Source organism: Lissotriton helveticus, chromosome 12, assembly GCF_964261635.1.
Source record: "Lissotriton helveticus chromosome 12, aLisHel1.1, whole genome shotgun sequence".
Classification (NCBI taxonomy): Eukaryota; Metazoa; Chordata; class Amphibia; order Caudata; family Salamandridae; genus Lissotriton; species Lissotriton helveticus.
In genome coordinates, this window is record NC_136073.1 from 750134743 (window position 1) to 750159588 (window position 24846).

Consider the following 24846-nt stretch of genomic DNA (forward strand, 5'->3'; position numbering starts at 1 on the left):
TTACCTTGGGAAATGATGTCAGTAACTTTCGTATGTGCCTTGCACTTCATGATAGCAATAGCTGTCGGTAAATGTATTGCATCTAACAGAGCTTGAATGAGGAGACCATGCTGAATCTTGGTTCCATGAGAAGTCATGAAACCTCTCTCCTGCCAGAGCACTCCAAAGTCGTGTACGACTCCGAATGCGTACCGTGAATCTGTATATATGTTTACTTTCATGTTCTTGGCACGTATGCAGGCTTGGGTCAGAGCAACTAGCTCTGCTGCTTGAGCAGACAGGGTGTCAATACGATGTGTTTCTATAACTTCAGTTTCAGTAGTCACTGCATACGCGGCTACTAGTTCTCCTGTACTAGTTCTCATACATGAACCATCCACATAAAGTGTCAGGTCGGGATTAAGTAATGCAATGTCTGTCAGGTCTTGTCTTGGCTTAGTCATAATGTTAACAACTTCCACACAGTCATGTGTGGCAGGATTTGAAGTAACTGACGGTAACAGTGTAGCAGGATTTAGAATGTTGCAGCGTCTGATTTCTATGTGTGGCTGGAACAGTGTCAGTTCATAACCTGTTAAACGTGCGATTGTCAAGTGCTGAGTCTGTGTTCGGTTTAAAAGAACTTCCACGGAGTGTGGAACTCCTAACACTATGGAATCACTTTGTCTGATAGCTAGAGCTGTGGCTGCAACTGACTTGAGGCACGCAGGCAGAGCCTGGGCTACTGGATCTAATGTGCTCGAAAAATAAGCACAGGGCTTGTACTGTCCTGCTTGATCTTGTGTGAGAACAGATAATGCAGTACCATCACGTTCTGTGACAAAAAGTGTAAAAGGCTTACTGTAGTTCGGTGTAGCTAGAACAGGCGCTTGGCATAAGGCTTTCTTTAATTCATTAAAAACAAGTGTATGTTCCTGGGTCCAAGGGAGGACAGTCGATACGGCTGCCTCCTGTGTCGTTAACTGTATCAGTGGCTTGGCTAGAAATGCATACTGAGGAATCCATTGTCTGCAGTAAGAAGTGAGGCCAATAAAAGCTCGTACCTCCTTCTGTGTCTTGGGCTGTGGAAGACTCGCTATTAACTGGATACGGTCTGGTGTCAACTGCCTACCCCACTTGGACAGTAAGTGGCCTAAGTAGATCACTTGCTGGACACAGAATTGTAATTTGGAAGGGGACACCTTGTGCCCCATCTCGGCCAGAAAATACAGGACTGTAAGTGATGCACGCTCGCAGTCACGTTCAGAACGGGCTGTGATCAGTAGATCATCGACATACTGGAGCAGGGCAGTGTCAGTTGGCATGTGAATATTGTCTAGTTGTCTCTTAAGTGCTTGACTGTAAATACTAGGACTTTCTGTGAAACCTTGAGGAGCTCGTGTAAATTTATAGCTCCTTCCATTTAAACAAAAACCAAAAAGGTACTGGCTGTCTGGATGAATGGGGACACTGAAAAATGCGTTCTTGAGGTCGATAACTGTGAAAAATGTAGCTTCCGAATCAATGGCTGTCAATAGGGAAGAAATATCTGGGACTACTGGATACTGGGGTAGGATACATTTATTAAGCTCTCGAAGGTCAATCACTAATCGATATACTGGAGGTGCATTTGGATCAGTACGTTTCAGGACGGGAATGATAGGAGAATTACATACATTGGAGTCAGTTTCTACAACCACTCCTTGAACAATAAGGTCGTCAATAATTTTGGATAAGGCTGCTACAGCCTCAGGTGGCAATCTGTACTGTCTGATTCGTGGCAAAACTATACCTTGTTTGAGGGTCACACGATGGGGTGTGATGTGCATACATCCTACATCAGTTGGGCCTTGCGCCCATAAATGTTGCGGTACATTCAATAGTCTTGGATCAAAATCACGTAATACATAGTGACCTTTAAAGTCACGTAAAAACAATCAAACTCCTTCTGGGGAGCAGCAAATTACTGCACCTAATTCTTTTAACGTTTTAATGCCTAACAAATTTTCTGGACATGATTTCGTGAGTAACAAATCAGTAGTTCGGGACAATGGACCAACTTCTAGAGAAACTGGTTTTGAAATTTCATTAACAATAGGCTTTCCTGAAAATCCAAGGGAAACATTTTTAGAGCCTGAGAGCGGAGCCCCTGGAACCTCGTCATGACTGATAGTAGTCCTACTTGCCCCTGTATCAATCAGAAACTTTCTGTCTTTCCTTAATACTTGACTGTGTACATAGGGACCCTCTTGATCTACAGGTATCTCGATGAGAGGCAAGCCTACCTCCCTCTCTAGGCTGTTTCATGAATACTGCTGATACTCTGGATACTCTGTCTGGGCATACTGGTACATCTGCTGTGTAACATGCTGTGTTGCAGCGATAGGCTGCGGTGCTGGAACTGTCTGTTGTGCATTCTGTGGTGACTGAGAAGTCTGTGAAACTTGTTCTTGTCTAGGCGGACGTGGTCTTTCTTTAGTCTTACCAGTAGCTATGTTGTGTTTCAGAACTGCACACTCGTTTATAAAATGACCTGGCTGTTTACAGTAATTGCAAGTCCCTTTAACGGGAGCTGCAGGATGACTGGCTTGATTCGGACCCCTCTTCTGACTGTCTTGTGGAACAGATTGTGCAACTAATACTTTCATTTTCGTGTCTTTCATACGTCTCCTTTCGTGTTCCTGCTCTTCCCTGATTCTATTCTGGTGATACTGGAGCATCTGTAGCATTTGTGACGGAGTATTAGCTTGCCAACTACTTTCGACTTTCAGTACTCGATTTTTAACTTGTGGGCTTGAATTCTCGACTAGTTTGGTAACAAAAAGATGAGGGTACGATTCACTACTCGTCTTCAAACCACTGTTAATTATAAAACATTTTTCAAATCTAGAATAAAAATCACTAGTGTCTTCATCCTGTTTCTGTTTGCATGCTGAGATTGCATCCCAATCTTCCTTTTTCGTGGCTAGTAACCTTGGCAAAACCTGTATCAATAACTCGGGCAATTCTTTAACTTTACCCCCTAGACCGGTACCTGGTACACGTGCATTATCTTCAGCTTCTAGAGCTGTCCAATCAATCTTTTTCTCTCCCACCTCCCATTCTTTTTCCTTGAGTTTTTCATATACCCCTGCGGGCAACAGGACCTTTAGCATTTTAATGATATCAGGATATGTGTATTCTCCCATACGGAGCATGTCTTTTAATTCTCGATGGAACCCTGCTGGATCTTTGTCGTGACAGGGAATTAACTTTTTCATCTCTAAGAGTTCCATCTTTGTGATAGGGGTGTAAACAAATACTCGTTCTAGATCACCACCCGTTGTCCTAACTGGGTGTACTTCTCGTAACGGATGCTGTCTATCTATATAAAATGATTTACCTTCTGGAGGTGAGACATGAACAAAATGCGGATTCAAAAACGTTCGGTATTTGTGGCGCTGTTCTAGAATGATACTAATTAAATCGGTACCTAAACCTCTCCATCTATATTGGAGTAACTCATTCAGAACATCATGTAACGGACCTGGATCAGAATGTTGTCCCTCATACAGTGTAATGAGGTGCTGGATCATATACATACCCACCAGTCGCTGCTCGGCTGGGGGCAGTTTCAGAAACAATTGTGCCACTATTTCGTCTGGAAAAGTGGTAGAATCAGTAGTCCATCGGACCGCTGATCGGGCTAGTTCTTGTTCATGCATGGTACTAAGTTCACTATAACCGATTCGTGATTTCAGAATGTGATCGGTAGCTTGAAATACTTGCTCAAGAGAACCTTGTTCTGGTGCTGGAGGAGGAAAAACTTTCTTGTGTCCTAGACGTGAATGTCGGTCGGGAAGTCTAGTTCTACCTACATACGCTATTCTGGTCGGATTCTCGTCGTCTACCTCTTCGGTAGAAGAGTTGTCTTCTTTCTCGCTTACTTGTGCTGCTTTTCGTTTCTCGTGTAACTTTATTATTTCCCTACGAATCTTCTTGTACATACTGTCTATACAGTTCTGTGTCTTGTGTCTTCCCTCGGCTATATGGTCACTCCACTTGGTCAGGACTTTCATTTCGGTCGGATCTTTATCTGGATAATCTTGTTCCCTTATTAAACAATTAATTAGAAACTTTAAAAGCATGAGCTGAGTCTCGACTTTTCTTTGAGACATGGCCTTGCCAATACTTCCTGGATCTACTCCTGTACGGATAAAACGATATATTCTGTCTAGATCTTCTTTCATATTCGGTAGGGTGTCCAAATATTCGGTCACCCGTCTTATACGCAATGAGTACAGGACCATACCATCATCGCCTGGGACTGGATCATAACGGCATTCGGTAAGGGCTCGCTTGATATCTGCAACGGACTGATGTTTGGGCGAACGCTGTAACGCTCGGGCATGTAGCTCGAGTAATGTCACACGTCTGTGTTGAGGCGGGGTTCCAGGAGGACTTCCCCCGCGGCTCCTAGACTAGAATCGTCGACGGGTATTGTACGTGCTGGGAGAGTGACTGATGTAGCGGGTACATGTACTGTAGGCTGGACCGGGGGTACCGTAACAGGTGCTGCAACGGGTGCCCCGGTGGCTGGAAGAACAGGAATTACATTATTTACAGGAGCTGGCGGAACAGGATTTGCATATTCTGGGACTGTGTCGTCCAAATAGGACGAGAGAAAAATATCAGCTGCAGTCGGTTTGCGACGTAGCTTAATCGGAACTAATGGCGGCGGAAAATTACATGGTGCTTCCGGGGTTGCTTTCGGCAAGCCCTCGGCAAGAAGAGGATACATACCCTTAATAAGGGCATTTTTCTGCCTGTCTGACTGTTCGGCTTTAACTCGTTCACCTACTTCGATTAATTCCCTTTCTTGGGCTCTTTCTGAGGATTCCCTACTTAATTCTGTTTTTCTGATTTCTTTTTCGGTTCTTTTATGAGATTCTTTGCGCCATAACTCGATGGCATCTTTCTGGGACTGTCTGGCTTTCTTTTTCCATAATGCTTCTTCTACTCGCATGATGCACTCGGCATCCCACGTACCTGATACGGGCCATCTATATTTCTCTTCTAATTCCTTGGTGTACTCCACCCATAAGTCTAGATATAATATGGCACTTATGCCATGCTTATGATACATAAAATGACCTGGACTGTCCCTAGGCGGGACAGGAACTGCTTCCTCTAGCAGACCTTTTCTAGTTTTTAACTGACGTAACTTCGAGAACAGAGGCATAATTTGGGTTGGAGTCTGGACACAATACAATACACGATAAACACAATAATAACTAAGAAAACAAATCACTCATACCACGACATTGAAAACACATGAAATAACATTTATAATAACCGTTCGGACAGAATACATGAATTTCTCGAGAACAGAGACTTACTAGAATGACTTGATGCACTGCTAAAACAGCACGAAACTTACCGGTCCCATAAAGAGACACGTCAGGACCCGCGTCCACCTAGGTGAACACTTCGTGTTGGATCTGTGTACCCAAACCCACGGACCAGAGACAAATTAATTGACCCTGTCTAGATACTACCCCAGCAACGGTACTCACCGGGCAGCAAGAACGGAAGGCCTCGGACTGGACTGGACTGTTACGACGACGGACGGACGAACTTCGGACTTCAGTTACAGGTGGGCCTCTGGATACCTCGGACCTTGGACTCTCGGCTTGGGCTCTGGTCGGGACTCGCCGCGTTCCTCACCGCCTCGTCTGGACGCTGGACCGCAACCTCCGTCTCCTCCGTGGGCCTGAGGGATACTTGAAGCAGAAATATCTGCACGTGCACGGTATGGTTCCGTCACGGCTGCAGAGGATCAGGGGGCCTGCGTGGCTTCTCCGGCGCGTGGGGAAAGGGCAAGTCCCTGTTCGGGCGCCATTATGTGGTAAATAAATAATTTATTACCGGATCTATTTTTCAGAATAATCAATAAACAGGTAGCTCAATAAATAAGAGTCAGGATTCGAGGTAGCTGGAGTTTACAGGCTTTAATAGGCATAAAGGACAGGAACAGGATAGCCTGTATGGGAAGGGAATGAAGACAGCTGTCGGGGGCAGGATCTGGACAAAAGGAATAGGCTAACTTTTAATATGCGAGTACAGTATATATACTTAAACAAATACATTACATTCAATACAGTAGGCGTAGCAGTAGGCGTGGTTCGTAGCAGTCGCGAAAGATAAGAGTAAAAATGATGTAACAAGAAGGCGTGTACAGGGCGTATACATAGACATGTGATGTAAACGTAACAGAATATGTCATAAACGGGGCGGAAACATGGAAGGGGGCTACCTGAGCAGCTGGGACCTCTAACCTAGTGGTGCGCGCAAACTGGCAATGACGTGTTACCAGGGAAAGCTGGGGCTATGACTTCTGCGCTAGAAGAGGAGACTAAAGTCTGGAGTGTCAGAGCGACATGTACCCAGGCATATCTAGTATCTGGTGTTTAGAGTACATGTTGATAGAATCCAAAAGTTATCAGGGTAAAGGCTAACAGACACTAAGACTGGTGCATGCATTATTCTACATGTAGTGCGTGTGCGGGGAATATTCTATGAATATTAATACAGTATTTCTCTTACATGGAGACATAGAGGCTAGACCGTGACGGAAACTATTGACGCGATTCAGTAGCTTAGGAATGCAGAGAAGGAGGGCTGAACTGATAACTAGAAACATAACATATTCTTGGCAGACTGGGAGGCAGAGCCAGGCCGGGCCGGGCACTGCGTGGCAAGAAGTAAGCTAAGGGTCAGGGATGCAGGTGGGGGCTGTATCGCTCCTCGGAGAGGGTTCAGGAGACAGGAGCTGAATCTGAGTCCGGGCCCTTTTGAGGCCTAGAAACGGGGACAATTCAATGAATTAACGTGCACACTGTGAAAATGTGACAACGTAGGTTTACATAGGCCTGATATTCGTTGCTTTCACGAAGACTGGAAACTGGCATACTAGAGATGGACACAACTGTAATTGCGTCTTTAATCGATCATAGGGGAATACATGCATATCGATCATGCACATATAACAAAGGATGGGGAACACGTAGGCACATATAACATGGCAAAATTTACTTTTCCACATTAGTCCTGTGAAGTGAAACAAAATAGTAACCTTGAGTAGGTTGGCGTGTCTGCACTTTTATTACTGTCATTAAGATTCTTAAGTAGGATGGTAGGGAAGCTGCGGGCATCACGTTATTATTCAAATGGATGTTGCGCTGACAGGCGAGTGTGTGTGTTTTCGCCTCAGTCTCTTAGGACAAGATACAAGTTCCGCCATCAGAGTGGAGCTCCTTCCGCGACCAAGGCTGGCCGCCTGAAAATAGTAGAGCAAATTGCGCAAGCGCTTCGGGAGGGCTCACCGCTTCATCCGACCCTCCGGTCTGTATTTGGCTCCTCTGCAATGTTCACAGATTCCCCTGAGTTAAAATTGGTCCGACGCGTTTCGGGGCCACAAAACGCCCCTTCCTCATGGACTGTGCGCAGTTCAACACCATGTTCTCTTCACGCTAGTCAAACGCGTCTTAGTTTGAGCAGCTGGTGTCGTCCTCCCTGAGTGGGTGGAGTTTGGCAACACCGGGACTTCTGGTCAACGTAGTCCTGTGAAGTGAAATAAAATAGTAACCTTGAGTAGGTTGGCGTGTCTGCACTTTTATTACTGTCATTAAGATCCTTAAGTAGGATGGTAGGGAAGCTGCGGGCATCACGTTATTATTCAAATGGATGTTGCGCTGACAGGCGAGTGTGTGTGTTTTCGCCTCAGTCTCTTAGGACAAGATACAAGTTCCGCCATCAGAGTGGAGCTCCTTCCGCGACCAAGGCTGGCCGCCTGAAAATAGTAGAGCAAATTGCGCAAGCGCTTCGGGAGGGCTCACCGCTTCATCCGACCCTCCGGTCTGTATTTTGCTCCTCTGCAATGTTCACAGATTCCCCAGAGTTAAAATTGGTCCGACGCGTTTCGGGGCCACAAACGCCCCTTCCTCATGGACTGTGCGCAGTTCAACACCATTTTCTCTTCACGCTAGTCAAACGCGTCTTAGTTTGAGCAGCTGGTGTCGTCCTCCCTGAGTGGGTGGAGTTTGGCAACACCGGGACTTCTGGTCAACGTAGTCCTGTGAAGTGAAACAAAATAGTAACCTTGAGTAGGTTGGCGTGTCTGCACTTTTATTACTGTCATTAAGATCCTTAAGTAGGATGGTAGGGAAGCTGCGGGCATCACGTTATTATTCAAATGGATGTTGCGCTGACAGGCGAGTGTGTGTGTTTTCGCCTCAGTCTCTTAGGACAAGATACAAGTTCCGCCATCAGAGTGGAGCTCCTTCCGCGACCAAGGCTGGCCGCCTGAAAATAGTAGAGCAAATTGCGCAAGCGCTTCGGGAGGGCTCACCGCTTCATCCGACCCTCCGGTCTGTATTTGGCTCCTCTGCAATGTTCACAGATTCCCCTGAGTTAAAATTGGTCCGACGCGTTTCGGGGCCACAAACGCCCCTTCCTCATGGACTGTGCGCAGTTCAACACCATGTTCTCTTCACGCTAGTCAAACGCCTCTTAGTTTAAGCAGCTGGTGTCGTCCTCCCTGAGTGGGTGGAGTTTGGCAACACCGGGACTTCTGGTCAACGTAGTCCTGTGAAGTGAAACAAAATAGTAACCTTGAGTAGGTTGGCGTGTCTGCACTTTTATTACTGTCATTAAGATCCTTATGTAGGATGGTAGGGAAGCTGCGGGCATCACGTTATTATTCAAATGGATGTTGCGCTGACAGGCGAGTGTGTGTGTTTTCGCCTCAGTCTCTTAGGACAAGATACAAGTTCCGCCATCAGAGTGGAGCTCCTTCTGCGACCAAGGCTGGCCGCCTGAAAATAGTAGAGCAAATTGCGCAAGCGCTTCGGGAGGGCTCACCGCTTCATCCGACCCTCCGGTCTGTATTTGGCTCCTCTGCAATGTTCACAGATTCCCCTGAGTTAAAATTGGTCCGACGCGTTTCGGGGCCACAAACGCCCCTTCCTCATGGACTGTGCGCAGTTCAACACCATGTTCTCTTCACGCTAGTCAAACGCGTCTTAGTTTAAGCAGCTGGTGTCGTCCTCCCTGAGTGGGTGGAGTTTGGCAACACCGGGACTTCTGGTCAACGTAGTCCTGTGAAGTGAAATATATATATATATATATATATTCACTGAAAAAACCATAGGTTATAGACCATATATAGTTAGGAATTAGCATTTACAAAACCTTGAAAATTCACTGAAAAAACCATAGGTTATAGACCATATATAGTTAGGAATTAGCATTTAAAAAACCTTATTTTACTCACACAAAACCATTGAAATTCCATATATAGTTAGTTGCACTAACTATATATCGCGCACCCGCAATCCACTGCTGATCATGTCACATATTACATCATTCATGACATGGTCAGTGACATCACTGATGACATCACTGATGACATCTCAAATGACATCACTGATGACATCACTGATGACATCTCAAATGACATCACTGATGACTACATCCAGTGACTGTATAATTCTGTAAAGTTAAAATATGTCTTACATATTGAAGAATGAGTGGATGTATAAGTGTCTTGATGAAGGATTTAGTAGGGGCATGGCTGACTGTATGAGTGACTGATTAAATGTGTCTCACTGAGTGCATGGGTTAGTGACTAAACTGTCTTAATTTGTGCATCATTATGTCTGTTGTTCTGTAAACTGCTGCATGTGTTGATCATTAGCTATATGATTAACTGTATGGGTTATTGATTGGTTGCCAAAGCATTTGTATGGGAGACTGAGTGTGTGTGTGGGTGGCTGGGAGGTGTATGACTCTCTGCATAGATGTGTGAGCAGTTGATTGACTAGATGTATGGGTTCAAAAGTGCATGTGGAAACAGCTGTATGGGCGGTTGACTGTGTGCGTGAGTGTATTGGTGAGTGAATGGATATCTCAGTGCTACATGTCAAAGTAAGTACATATGTAAAATACAGTACATGTGAGAGTTGACATATATAAATAACTGTGCATAAGAGCCAGTGAATGTGTGAGTGGCTGTATGGATTATTGTGAACTTGTATCAGGGATTGTATAACAGAGTAAATATGTTTTAGTATATGTTTGAATAAGTAAGGTGTGTATAACTGTATAGTTGAGGAAATGGAGGTGTGATTGATTCTTTGCATGACTGACTAAGTGTCTGAGTAACTCCATGGATGAGTGACAGTCTATGAGTGTCTGTTTACACTGAGTGTATCTAAGGTTATATTAGAGTCTGAAGAGGTTCATCGTATTATCACATGAATGATGTCATCAGTGATGTGATCAGTAATGTGAAATGAGATGTCATCAGTGATGTAATCAGTGATGTCATTTGAGATGTCATCAGTGATGTCATCAGTGATGTCATTTGAGATGTCATCAGTGATGTCATCAGTGATGTCACTGACCATGTCATGAATGATGTAATATGTGACATGATCAGCAGTGGATTGCGGGTGCGCGATATATAGTTAGTGCAACTAACTATATATGGAATTTCAATGGTTTTGTGTGAGTAAAATAAGGTTTTTTAAATGCTAATTCCTAACTATATATGGTCTATAACCTATGGTTTTTTCAGTGAATTTTCAAGGTTTTGTAAATGCTAATTCCTAACTATATATGGTCTATAACCTATGGTTTTTTCAGTGAATTTCATTGGTTTTTTAAAAGCTAATATCTATAGCTGTTAAATGTATTCTTCTTTAAATCCAAAAATATATTTTATATGTTTATTAATAATTTTTTTTAAATATTTTTTTTGTTTCGCTCCCGGTCCGCGAACCGGGAAGCTTCCCGTTAGCTCAATTCGATTCCGCGATCCGGTCCGCGAACCGGTAACAAATCAACATAGTTACGGTATCGCGTTGCCGCGTAATGCGTCTTATGACGTACTGCGTTAGCGCACCCGGAAGTGCCCCGGGGCGCGGACCGAGGCGCGAAACGCAACTCCCCGGAAGCGATCCGCGGCGCGAAAGCGCGACGTATCGCGTTGCCGCGAAATGCGTCTTGTGACGTACTGCGTTAGCGCACCCGGAAGTGTCCCCGGGCGCGGACCGAGGCGCGAAGCGCAGCGAACCGGAAGCTAACCGGGGAGCGTTCCGCAGCGCGTAACATGAAAGTTAGAGTCATGTGACTTGTTAATAAAGCTTTTCATTGGTTCATTTCACTTTTAGTTTCATAATTATGGAAGGCTAGGTCAGGTGACCTAAAAATAACACTTTTCATTGGTTGAGAAGTATTGTTTTTTCCAAATGATGAAAACCCCTCCTTCTTTCCTCACTCTGACTTTCATCATTGTGAGAGGAAGACCTTTATTAATACTTGAGAAATGACTTCAGTACTTGCTTCAGCTGGTGGACCCCCACCACCACCTCCACCTCCTCATGGGAAGAGAGGACCACCTCCCCAGGTGATCACCAACACAGAGGAGGAAGAGGAAGAACTAGAGGAAGAGGAGAGAGAAGAACCACAGTTCTTGGAAGAGGTGCCCCGGGTTTCCCATAGGAAAGCCAGTTTCATCTGGCAGTTTTATTCAATCCCTCCAGGGCAAAAGAAAGTGAATGCGAGGTATGTGACCTGCCTCATCTGCAAAGAGAAATTATCAAGAGAGACTGATAAAAAGTATAGCTATGGGAACTATACCATGCATCGGCACATGACCAGGAAGCATCCACTTAATTACAGCCGGGCGGAAATACGGGATATGGAACAAAACCCAACAGCAACTCCTGTGGCCAGGTCAACATCGTCAATATCATTGACACCAGCAGAGGCACGGGAAACTGTGCCAAACATCCAAGAGAATTTTGGGCACATGAAACATACTTGTATGCACTGTGGTGCGTTGATATCATGTGGTAACATGAGTATTAATGCCATCAACCTGGCTTATGACAATCATAATTGCCCTAACCGCCCCCAGTAATTTTTTTTTGCTCCTGTTGAGCCCTTTTCAACGCCTGTTTTTTGTTGTTCCCCCCCCCAAAAAAACCCCAAAAAAATATAAAATCGTTCAAAAAATACAAAAAAAACAAAAAATGTTCAAAAAATACAAAAAAAATATAAAACAACAAAAATATAAAAAAAAAGTTCTTTTCAGAACTACCTTCCCTTTCCAAAAAAATTGCTAGAATGTTTAGCACTCTGGCAAGCTCTATTTCTTTTGGTTCGCTTCCGGTTTAGCTTCCCGGTACGCGTACCGGGAGCTAACCAAAAAAAAAACTTTTTAAAAAAAAAAGAGTAAGTATAAGGAAAGTAAACAGAGAGTGATGTTTCAAGAAAGACAGCTATAGGGAGTAAAGAAGAGATACTATTTAATAGATCTATTTACCAAAGAACAGACAGAAGATGGTATAATTGTGAAAAACAAAATAGATAACGAAGTGAAAGAAAAACAAGCATTGGCTTAGCCAATAGGTATCGACTTTTGGACCTTCTAAGTCTTTAGTTATGCAGCATAATATCCTTGGTGCAGCAACATCAACTGTTGCATGGCTAAACACGTATAAGGTCCCAAAGGCGAGACCTATTGTCTATGCCAATGCTTGTTTCTTAAGTAGAATTGCAATACGTATGGCTCTTCCATGTAAAAAAATCTTATCTTGTGCTCTAAAGATTGCTAAAGTCTCGACAGAGAACAGGCTAGATTGTAAGTAGGGTAAATTGCGCTTGGTGATCTGTTTGAGGGAGCGTCTGCTTTGCCTGGTGTCTTTGGAGAGCAATTTTGATTGTTATACTGGACAATATAGCCCTAATGTAAATAACATAGGGGCATATTATCAACATAGGCAATAAAAGTTTTGCAGCTTTTATAGGCAGAAATGTGTCGCTAAAGCTGCTTTTGCGGCAGAAAACTGCCGCTAAAGCCGCTTTTGCACCAGTTTTCTGCCAATAAAAAGAGCAATAATTTTATTGGCTGCATTCATAATATGCCCCTTAGTGTGCTTCAACTACACAGAGAAAGCATTATGAACAAATAGTGATACAGTGATCAGTCAAAGACACTAAGAGTAATAGAGACGGAGTGAGTGAACAAGAGTGAGGAACTATGAGAAGAGAGGGACTGAGAAAAAAAGTGGAAGGAGTTGAGTAAGTAGGTAATAGAGAAAGGAATGAGGGAAGTAGCAAAGGCAGGAAACTGAGGATTAAAGAAATGAAGCAGTGGAACTAATAGTAGTTCAATGTGATAGAAATGTAACGAAAAGAGTACAAAATACTTACCTTATAATTGTCGTTAAATTCCTCACTTTTTATTTTTATACTTTCAATCTGTGAAAGAGAGAACAAACATTTGAAAAATATAAAAACATGTATTGAAAAATTACAAAAGACAAGGGCAAAGATTGAAGGACAAACAGTTTTTCAATAACTTTGACACTTACAGAAGCTACACAGTCCTAAAGATATACATTTTAAAGTAACACTATCTTGATGCAGATGAAGTGAGGCCTATCTTAAAACATGGTGCATCTTTTGCATTGCTGTTGTCTCAGAAAAGTGTCGCAAGACACTAAAATTTAAAATAATTGCTTCAGGATGCCAATAAGATGTCTACTATCCAGAGTTTTGTTTCAGGTGAGGCCTACTCAGGGTTGCAGATGAAATTTCGAGTTGTTGAAGAGAATAGAAGACATAATACATGTGAAGGTCTACCAATGAAGTGAGTCATGTCCACTGCAATCTTCAACAAAGTCCAAACCTCCTATGTTTCCCTGGACAGACCTAAACTTGATCTGCACAATGTGATTCGTAATGATAGGAAACACAGGTGATGTAATTGAAATACATGCAATTTATTTTGCTCATTTCACAATCACATCACTTCTGTTTCCTTTGCTTAGGTATCTCATTGTGCAGATGTAGTCTAGCATATCAAAGAATACGCAGAAGTGCAGCACTGCATGCAACAACTTTGACACTTACAGAAGCCTCACCTTCTCCATGCCTTCTACACAGTTCTACATATACATCATAAATGGAAACATTACAGAATTAATTATACATGTTAAATGGTTTATTTTTGCTGTTCTCAGAATGTATCAAAATTCACTAAAAACAGTGACTTGAAGGTATTCATCATGTAACAGCGGGGAAAAAAAAACACAATCAAAATGATTGTGTTTAAAAAACCCATACAAGATCAGAAATCAAAAATCAGAACTCCTTAAAGTTAACTTACTTTCCATGACGTCCAAGGATGTCCTATGAATAGCTTATACTCTTTTGTGCTGTTATTACTTTCAGCCCACCAGTTTCTGAAAGAAAATCTCCATCGTTTTTAAAAACATGTTACATACAATAAATGACTTCTTGCTCTCTACCACAAGATTCCACAAGGCCAAATTTTGTCAGAGCCATGTATAACTCTTGGATTTCTTGTTAGCCAATCCCATCATTTGGCATTCCCGCAACTTTCAGAATTAAAATGTTGAAGATCATTTTCACAATCCTGGAATAGTAATATCTTCCCCCTTCTTGCTCAGTCATGTTCTACATTTCGTATGACACTGATACTGCTTAATATGAAGCAGACTTACACTACCTCTATGAGTACTACAATTATTTAATTCTCTACATCACTTTTAATCACAAAGTAATGTAAAACAGTAGACAGCATTGCAGACTTACATTCCCTCTACTCCATGTTTTGATTGGCTGCTTTAATTAGCTTATGAAAAGAAACAGTTTTTCTGAACTCATTTAAACTGCACATACATGTCCATGATGTCCAATCCTATGATTAGAAGTTATGTCTCTGAACTACACTTATCCTCAAGGCCAAATTGTGTAGGAGCCATTAGAACTTCTTGAAATTCCACAGATCATATCCCGAGATTATTTTCCTAAAATTTTGGTTTTAAAAACACCAGGTAAGAGTTTTTAAGGTCATACGGCAATTTTTTTTTGAAAATTACAACAGAATCATTACAGAATGACCAGCCATTTCTAGACTTTAAATAAGCTGTGTAATGTCCTGATGATATTGAAGGGCCGTCATGATATATAATTGCTGTAGTTACAAAAGTCCTTCCTGATATTGACAACTGCGAAGCTACAAATTTTTTTATTAAAGTTGTCAATTTTGTTCCATCAGGCCTACATCGTTGGAACATTAAAATGATGTACTGGCCATATGTTCGTATAAATAATGTGGACATCATTTCAGATTTACATTGGCTACACTCCATGTTGTGATTAGCAGCTTTTACTAGCTTATTAAAGGAGACTGATTTACTGTCTGGCAAAGTTAAATATACAAATCTTTCTGAGTCTACACTAGTAGTACTTGATACCATACAGTTCTCGCAGTCATGCTGCCATTGATAAGAAAGCCCAAACAGCTGATCTACATCTACACCTTCAGCATGTAATACATGAAGCATATACATTAAAAACTCCTGACAATCTTGCTGAATATTTTGAGAGAATTGTGTTTGGCCTGAACATCTATCTAACAGATTTCTAATTTCAGACACACTTTCTATGTTTCTTCTATCAGTGGTACATTTCTCTAACACAGAATTTAACAAACTGCAAAATCTTTGATCAGAATTGACCACAATCTCTTCTTTTACATTTTTTAGAGAAAACAAAACATTAATTACTACATTAGCATAGCAGTTGACACCAGAACTGTTTTCAAACTGAAAACCAACAACATCTTCAACAGAATCCTCTTTGTTTCTGCTTGTAATTTTAGGTTCATTCACTTTTTGTCTTTTTGCTACAACCTGCCCAGTATTGTTCTCATTTCTTCGTTTCCGGCCTACCAGACGTTTCTCAAACAAAGGAAACTGAGGCAAATGTGGCGCATACTCTCTTCTTAACCTATTGTATTCCTTAACACAATCTAGATCTGCACAAATGTTTCTGACATCACAGTCAATCAAGTACAATCCCGATAAAGTTCTAACTCGTGACAATGCCACATATGCCATACCCTCCTTGAACACAGAACTGCCAATATTCACCAATGCAGTGTCTACACTTAAACCTTGCGATTTATGAATTGTCACCGCATATGCCAAGCAAACAGGGAACTGCTTACGGCGAACATATAAGTCTTTTACAAGCAAAAATCTAGCAGAACAACGAGCAATTAGCTGTACTTCCTCAATGCCATCAAATTTAATTTTTAAAAATTCAATTCCATCTCTATTTCTGTATTTCACAAAATCAACAACATTACCCATTGATCCATTTACCAGACCTCTTTCAACATGTAAATTCCTTCTTAAAATTATACGGCAGTTCAAGCACACATTCAGAGTCTTTTCAAAACCTGCAGTTTTAGATATACTCTTCTCTAATGAATCCAATTTTGTTTTCAGATTCTCAGACAAAATAATTGTTGATCCCATATGCTCTACTCTATCAATAGCTTCCACTTTCACAATCTCTTGCTTTTCTAAATGCAACATTTTGTTGTTACATTTGGCACATTCTGCAAGAGTTGGCATCAAACATATTCCAGATTTCTTATCAGTAATTTTCTGAAAAATATTCTCAGGCACAACATCTTGTTCTGGATATAAATTTGACAGTAATCGTGCATGTAAAGCTTCTTTCCCATGCTCGGTCACTTTTCCAATTCTAACATCTTGTAGAATAGTCTTGTAAACTTCATCCTTCGCCTGACGCATATTTTCATGCAGTTCAGCATAATTGAAGTTTAACCATATATTGACGTTGCCAATGCTGCCTAGGCACTTCCTGGTATCTTCATGCGTGAGCATTTTGAACACAGGTTGCCCTTTCACTGGTGTCAGCTGCAGAAGATCTCCAAAAACAATGATGTGTTTGCCACCGAATAACACATCATACTCTGTTTTGAGAACTTCTTGCATCCTCAAATGCACAAAGGCAAGCATGACATTGGAAACCATGCTTACTTCGTCAATGATAAGAAGTTTCATTTTCCTCAAGATTCTTGAAACTTCAAAACAAGCATCTCCAGATAGCTTGTGATATTCTAATTTGTTGTCATGCTCCACTGGCAGCATCAGTAAACGATGTAAAGTAATCCCTTTAATATTATGTGCTGCCAGTCCAGTTGGAGCAGTGACAACACAAGACAGCGATGACTCTGTCCTTTCCTGCAAATAGCATGAAATTGCTTTAATGAGGAAACTTTTTCCAGTTCCCGCTTCTCCACTCACGTACAGTCGGACAGGCTTCAACGACGTACATGAGCACTCTTTCTTATCATGACTTAATCCATGATCAATTTGCATGGTAACTTCGTCATATATTTTCCTCTGCTCAACGTTGAGTTGCCTTTCCAACTCTTCTAAGTTAACCGCATCCTCTTGAGCATGTGCCATGGCTCTTTCCACCTCATTCATAGCAGTGGCAGCTTCATTTTCAATAAGAGGTCCTCCTAGTGGATCCTGACTCAATGAAGCAGAACTCTGACTGTCCTGAGAACTGTCTCTGGCAATCTCGGCTGCAATCGTTGCTTCCTGCTCAATTTCCGCATTCAACATTTCTACATATTTGGGAAAAGCAGGACATTCTATGGTCTCCTTGGCGGCATTGAAAGAGTCTTCGTAACAGAGGAAATCTCCAAGCAGTTCCTCTTCTGCACGCCAAGGCTTGAAAAGTTGCAAAAGTGCTAAATAGAAAAACTCCTTTTTTTCAGGAGATTCGCCACTCAATTTTCGATGGTTTATCAAGTGGCATTTTCTTTGCTTGACCAGACATCCCTCACTTCCTATTACAGCATACACTCCTTTCTCAGTATCTTCTTTGATGTTCCTCTTGAACATGTAATTTTGCAGAACCTCATACAGACAAACATTCTCTAGGTGACTGCTTCGATTTGGATAATATGTATCCAACATGTTTGTCTTCAAAATGTCGGTACTGTTTGGCTCCTTTTCCGCCAAATACTCAATTTCCCGCACAGGTTTGAGAACTCGATTACGCGTTGCAGCAAGACCAAGACTCGCCCAAACGATACTCCTGGACTTGGCATAGAGACTTGCTGAAGACAACCGGTCAGAACATTCGTACGCTCCGATTTCTCGATGCGACAACATCTTCAGACTGAAACTGTACAACTTCTTGCTGAGGCTTTTTTCATGGGAAATGTCCTCCCACATATCCTTCAATTCTGTCTTCTCTTTTTTGGTGATATACGACGTCACATACCGAGCCACAGCCATACAGTTATCAGCCACAAACTGTATATCCATGTTAGCATTCCACATGGACAAAATCACCGGGTTGTAGTCGTTGATATACTTGGACTCTTCGTTCCTCTTCAAATTGTAAGTGTTTTTAGGTGATTTCTTCATCACATTATGTCGCAGCGAAGACATCAAACTGTTTACTCTTCCTTTAGAAATCACCGGTCGTGGGAAGCCGAAACGACATTTGGTGTAGAACTTGTCTTTGTTTCGGAATTTACGACGGCAGTACTTTCCACATCGATGGCTTTGGAAACGCAGAACTTTTTCTCTTAGGCTTTTCTTCTCCTTTGCGTTTGGAACAGCACACGTAGAATACTGTTGGATGAAACTCATCACTGAGTCTTCTGGATCCGTTCCAAATTTAGGTGCATCCTTGATCCACAGCAACATATGTATATGAGGAGCTCCTCTTGCTTGGTACTCCTTTCTCCAGAAGAAATCCAACACCTCTCCAAGAGGTGGATTCTTCTTATTCATGATGAAAGACATCATAGCTTCAAATCTATGATTGAAGTACCTACATACATTGACTGGATCCAAAGAGCACAGTTCTCCGGGTGTCTTGAATTCGATGTTTTCTACGTTAGCATTTGCCTCTCGTAGAAATTGAAGTAAGTCTTCCCAGCCATACTCGGCACAACTCAGAGTGAGGAACCATGTGGGAGTACCTAAGTTCCTCAGCATACATTTTAAATCACCATGACGACGGTACCAGTACTCATTAGTACCACGCTGACACGCCATGAGATTAATCAGGTGAGATTCCAAAATACTATCTTGGACATTCACTTTATCCATAAAATCACTTGCCGAGATGTTTTGCATGTGTATACCACTTTTCAAGATGTGGTTCACTGCATATGACAGTCCAGACAGATCGCTTTCAAACAGGAGATGAAACAAATAAGGAATGCATTGTCGAAACCTAGCATCTCCTGCATACAATCGCAAAGTCCGGTATTCAGAAGCAGGAATTTGATGAGGTCGCTCATCATATCTTCCTCCCTGACCTGTTGGAAAAAGCTGTGGGAAACACCGAGCTTCCAAACTTTCCTCCCAAACACTAATGGGACTCCCTTTGGCTTGTTTCATTTGAAACAACTCAATAGCATTCCCCATGACTTCCTTTGAATGCAAAGGATGAACACTATAATGTTCATATATTTCCTCACTAGTAGAGGGTTCTACTTTCTCAATTTGACCAGCACACAAATCGCTATCCTCTTCCTCACTTACTTCCTCTTCTGCAACATATACATTCTTATAGTATTTATTATTTTTTTTCAAATACAATGTTGCCTTTTTAACTTTCCTAACATCTACTAAATCTTGCCATATTTTCTTATTTGTCGGAACCCCATTAACTAAGATAACCAGAGGTTCCTCTTCCACTTTTTCTACTCCAATTGTGTTAATGTTTTTCTTCAAATCTAGAGGCAAATAAACAACTCTTCCCTTTAATCCTCTCTGTAAATCTGATGGAGGCAATTTCCCTGTCTTTGGCTCCATTCTTACAATAGCCTGAAAGGGATGGATACTTTGAATCAAAATAGATTCATAAGTATTTAAATCCTTCAATTCAGAAGGAATCTCAACCAATTCCAGATTATTATGAACTGCTCTAGCAGGCATCTGGTTTTGTTTTAATTTGTTACAACAATAAGTACACACACGTTGATCCAATCCCAAATCAAAACAATTTTCTACCATCAAGTATGTTGCAAAATCCTTCCATTCACTATTATTTTCCCTTTCACTTTTTGCATATAAATCCACTAACTTAGTCTGATTCTTATAATAAGTGCGTCGACAACACACACAAGTGAAATTAGGCCTCTCACTTGATTTCATGTCAAACGTCGCAATTTCCCTCTGGAAATTATCTGTACTGGAAACATGTACAGTATCTTCCAAATGACCCTCTATTTCTTGCTCAATTTCAACATTCTCCTCTTTACTTCCAAAGTAACAAAACTCAATTTCTTCACATATATTCCTCACATCTATTTCAGAACCATGCAAAAGAGCAGCGCATAATTGTTTCAGCATAATTGCTGGACTCTTAGCATAATACAACATTCTAACTAACTTCCTCACTTTGTTATGATGCACTGCTAGCATCCTGAAATGATGAAAAACACTCTGGCATACTCTCCTGGAAAGACAAGCCAGTGAATGACCATGCAAACCTGTCACTTCTCTCACTCTGCAAGGATCTAATTCTTGCAACAACCTTATTTTCTGCTTTAAACTTTTCTTGTTAAATGTCCGTACAAAATCACAAAGCAAATTGATGGAATCCTGTCGCACACTGCAAATACTACTACACTTCCAGGTGTACACAGGACCCTTAGCACGTCTTCCTAAAACCTCATTACCTAACAACTCTTCTGCCTCTGTTGTCACAAGTTTTTCTTTTTCAACTGGACAACCATCTTTCATTTCATAAGCACGACCACTGATGTCAACTGCATGCACCAAATCATTATCCTGGAAATAACTCTCTTCATTAAAAAATGCCTCACAGCTTGAACTATGTATCCATTCTCCAGAAAAAACTTCACAAAAATTACTACGATTAACTATTCTCTTCCATCTACTATTTCTTTTGAAATCAAAAATTTCCTTGTTTAGCTTCCTAATTCTATTGATTATCAAAATAAATAACTTACGTTTAATTTCAAAAGCCTGATCAATAACTTTCTCAACTTTTTTTTTTCTCCTATAAAAAACTAATTTCTGTTGACCTTTCTTAATATTTTTTAACAAATTGCCAATTATCCTGTTGCGGAACATTCGTTTACGAATCTCCCAAAACTGTTGTTTCCTTCTACTATCATGCACAGATTTATCTCTTGCTCTAGCAGTAACATTTTCATTTGTCCTTTTCTTTCCATTTGATTTACTTGTCATATTATGGATTGAAACATTTTCTGTACTAATATTTTTTTTATTACAAATATTTCTTATGAAATATTTAGAGCTCTTACCCGGTGCTTTCTTCATGGCTTGAGAAATCTTTTTGTTAGAGGACTGCTGCATTTTTTTTTTCTCCTGCTGTCTTTGACGTTTTGCAGCCTTTATCTCTCTTATTTTTGTAGGCATCTTGAAATGATCTGCAGTTGAATCTGAGGAAAAAGATAATAAAAAATGTTATTAAACATTATTATCAAACAGTAAATCAGTAATAGTGATCAAAAACATAACACACTACTTGACATTTTATTTTGAAGATTTTTTAGTCATTGCCATTTTTACAATACAGAAATACCAGAAAAGAAATGACATTTATATTTATGTTACCTATGCTATTTTATATGTGAATCTGATCTAATTTTATGAGCATATTTTAATATTTTATTGAAAACACTACACATAACCTGTTTTTGAAGGTGTTTTTATTTTTAAATTAAACGGTTTACCTTTTTACTTTTTATTGATTATAAATTTTAAAAATAAATGTTTATAATTCCAAAGGCTGAAGCAAGTCAGCTTCCCATCCGATATCATATAATTCAGACAAATCTGCATCCTCATCACGCTCTTCTTCATCCTCAGGATTTAAATCATCCAATGGATCAACATCCACTGATGTTTCAATTACAAGTTCAATGATGAGGTCAAAATCAACTGATTGCAGATTGTCGCTCATGTTGAGGTTGTCTTTATCTTTAAAGAAAGATAACAACAATGAGATGTTGCAGAGTAAGAGACAAATCTCACAGATTATAATAGTAAAATTATTTAACAAGAGTAACATTTTGCAGCTATTATTTAACCATGTCCAGCGATGCTGAGCAGGTGAAGCCTATGTCTAATTTTTCACTGAACAGGACTCATCTGTTCTTAACCTTGGATAAGCCTCAACGACTCTGTGTCCCCTGCACATACTCAAATGTTAAAGTGCAGATTTATATTAAATGGCACATCCCCAGGCATGCACCAGTTAATGTGCACCACTGTTTTACCACCCATGGTGTGCCGCATTTACAATCAGATAGGAGAAAGCTGCTTCAAAACCCTGCGCCTGCTTGAAGCTTGCATAGGTCTTGACGCAGCATTGTATAGATGGGGCACCCCTGAGCCTTGCTGGAGCTGCATCGCACTTACGATACAACTCCAGCAATGCGCCACCTTTACAGCACAGATACGTCACGCATCTGTGCCATTTTTGCCCCATGCTGCGCCGCATTGTAAATGCAGCACACCATGGGTGGCGGAACAGCGGCGCAAAATGACTGGCACATCCACTGCTGCATCGGTTTCATGTGGCACGTTTTTTTTACACCATGACACATCTGCCTAAATGCATCAATTTGTAATTTTCTCGCCTCATAGCAAATCTTTTGCACCGCCACTGCGTCACAAAAGTGACGCACAGTGGCGCAAAAGATGCATACACCTATCATAAATCTGTCCCTAGCATTTTAAATGATTAATTCAGGATGACGATAAGGTGTGGCCTATGCAGAGGTTTGTTTAAGGTGAGGCCTACTCAGGGTTGCAGATCAAAGTTACGCTTGATGAAGAATACAGAGGAGATAATACATGTAAAGGCCTACCAATGAAGTAAGTAATGTCCACTTTATTGCACCAGTCATCATAAATGTATCCCTAAGCTTCTTATCTTGTTACAGATGAACCACCATATGTACATGACATTTTAAGTAATTTCCACATGTGCAGTGTTTTCAAAATATAATTTGAAAATCGTTTTTGGGGAAAAGTAATGGTTTGCAAAATTATGACAATTACATAATGGTGTATGCTTCTCTATAAAGCATTTCAGTATCTCTAATGTCATTTTTCCCATATTACATTATAAGACCTTTCCCCATGAAGCACATTCCTTGTAAATATGCTCCCACCTGTGCATTGCAAATTTAGATTTTCACTGTTTCAGACACATAGCCATGTTGAAAGTGACCCAAAAAAATTGCAAACGTTTCCCCATGAAGCACATTCCTTGTAAATATGCTCCCACCTGTACATTGCAAATTTAGATTTTGACTGTTGCAGACACATAGCCATGTTGAAAGTGACCCAAAAAATTTGCAAACGTTTAAAAAAAAAAAAACATTCATGTGTCTTAATGACATTTTAAGTCATTTCCCCATGGAGAATGTTTTCTAAGTGGCACAAAAGAGGTATACACCTATCATAAATCTATCCCTAGCATTATAAATGATTAAATCAGGATGACAATAATATGTGGCCTATCCAGAGGTTTGTTTAAGGTGAGGCCTACTCAGGATTGCAGATTAAAGTTACGCTTGATGAACAAAACAGAGGAGAAAATTTTATTGTAAATGCCTACCAATGAAGTAAGTGATTTCTACTTCATTGCACCAGTCATCATAAATGTATCCATAACCTTACTTAAATTGTCCTTAAGACACATAAAAGCGTGTTTTGATTGGCTTTCCTGCATGGTAGGGTCACTTTTAACATGGCTATGTAACATAAACATTCAAAATCAAAATTTTCCATGTACAGGTGGGAGCATATTTACAAGCAATTTGCGCCACAAAGAAAGGTCTGACATTAAAATGGCAAAAATAACATCAGGGACAGTCAATTGCCTTATAAAAAACCATACACCATTATGTCCTTCTCATGCATTTAAAAACAATTCCTTTTTCCCAAAAACGATTTTCAAATCATAATTTCAAAAAACTGCACATGAGAAAATGACTTAAAATGTCATTGAAACACATTAAAGCATTTTTTGATTGGTTTTCCTGCATTGTTGATTCATTTTTATCATGGCTATGTAACACAAACATTGATAATTAAAATTTTCATGCACATGTAAGAGCATATTTACAAGCAATTTGCGCCACAGAGAAAGGTCTTACACTAAAATGAGAAAAATAACATCAGGAACAGTCAATTGCCTTATAAAGAACCATACACCATTATGTCCTTGTCATGATTTTATAAACAATTCCTTTTCCCCAAAAACGATTTTAAAATCATAATTTCTAAACACTGCACATCAGAAAATGACTTAAAATGTCATTAAAACACATGAAAGCGTTTTTTGATTGCCTTCCCAGCATGGTTTGGTCACTTTTAACATAGCTATTTAACACAAACATTCAAAATCTAAATTTTCCATGCACATGTGAGAGCATATTTACAAGCAATTTGCGCCACATAAATCATAATTTTCTCCTTAAAGCACACTATTCTCTATCTAAAGTAAAGAAATATTTTCTCACCTTAGCAAATACTTTGAGTTTGAAAACAGTCTCAGAAACACACCAATTTGTCTTCAGCAGAGCAAAAGGTATGCACTCCAGAGTCTGCAGCTATCAAAAGCACAGAAATGGTGTAATTCTTCACACATATTTCTCATGTCACCCAATCAAAACTCTTCCCTCACTTTTTTTCAAATGAAAACCCTTCCCCCTCTGCCCTTTCTGCCTATTTTCCATAGCAACCACCTCTTGGAGAAACTCTGGTGTTTGCAAATTCACACAACAATGTTGCAATTGAACTCTGAACTCTCAGTGCACCTGCATATCCAGTGCTTTCTTTCATTTAATGATTTTTTATTGACCACTCAAAATACATCTTTCAAAGAACACATCTCTACACCCTAACTTTCTGTTTTCATCAATCAAAATCC

The 24846-nt window shown here is 40.6% G+C and overlaps 1 protein-coding gene across 4 annotated transcripts in view; it reads left to right on the plus strand.

Annotated features, from left to right (window-relative positions):
- The window catches only part of PPOX (protoporphyrinogen oxidase), a 377624-nt gene that overhangs the window by 234149 nt on the left and 118629 nt on the right, over nucleotides 1-24846 (plus strand). The window lies entirely within an intron of this gene.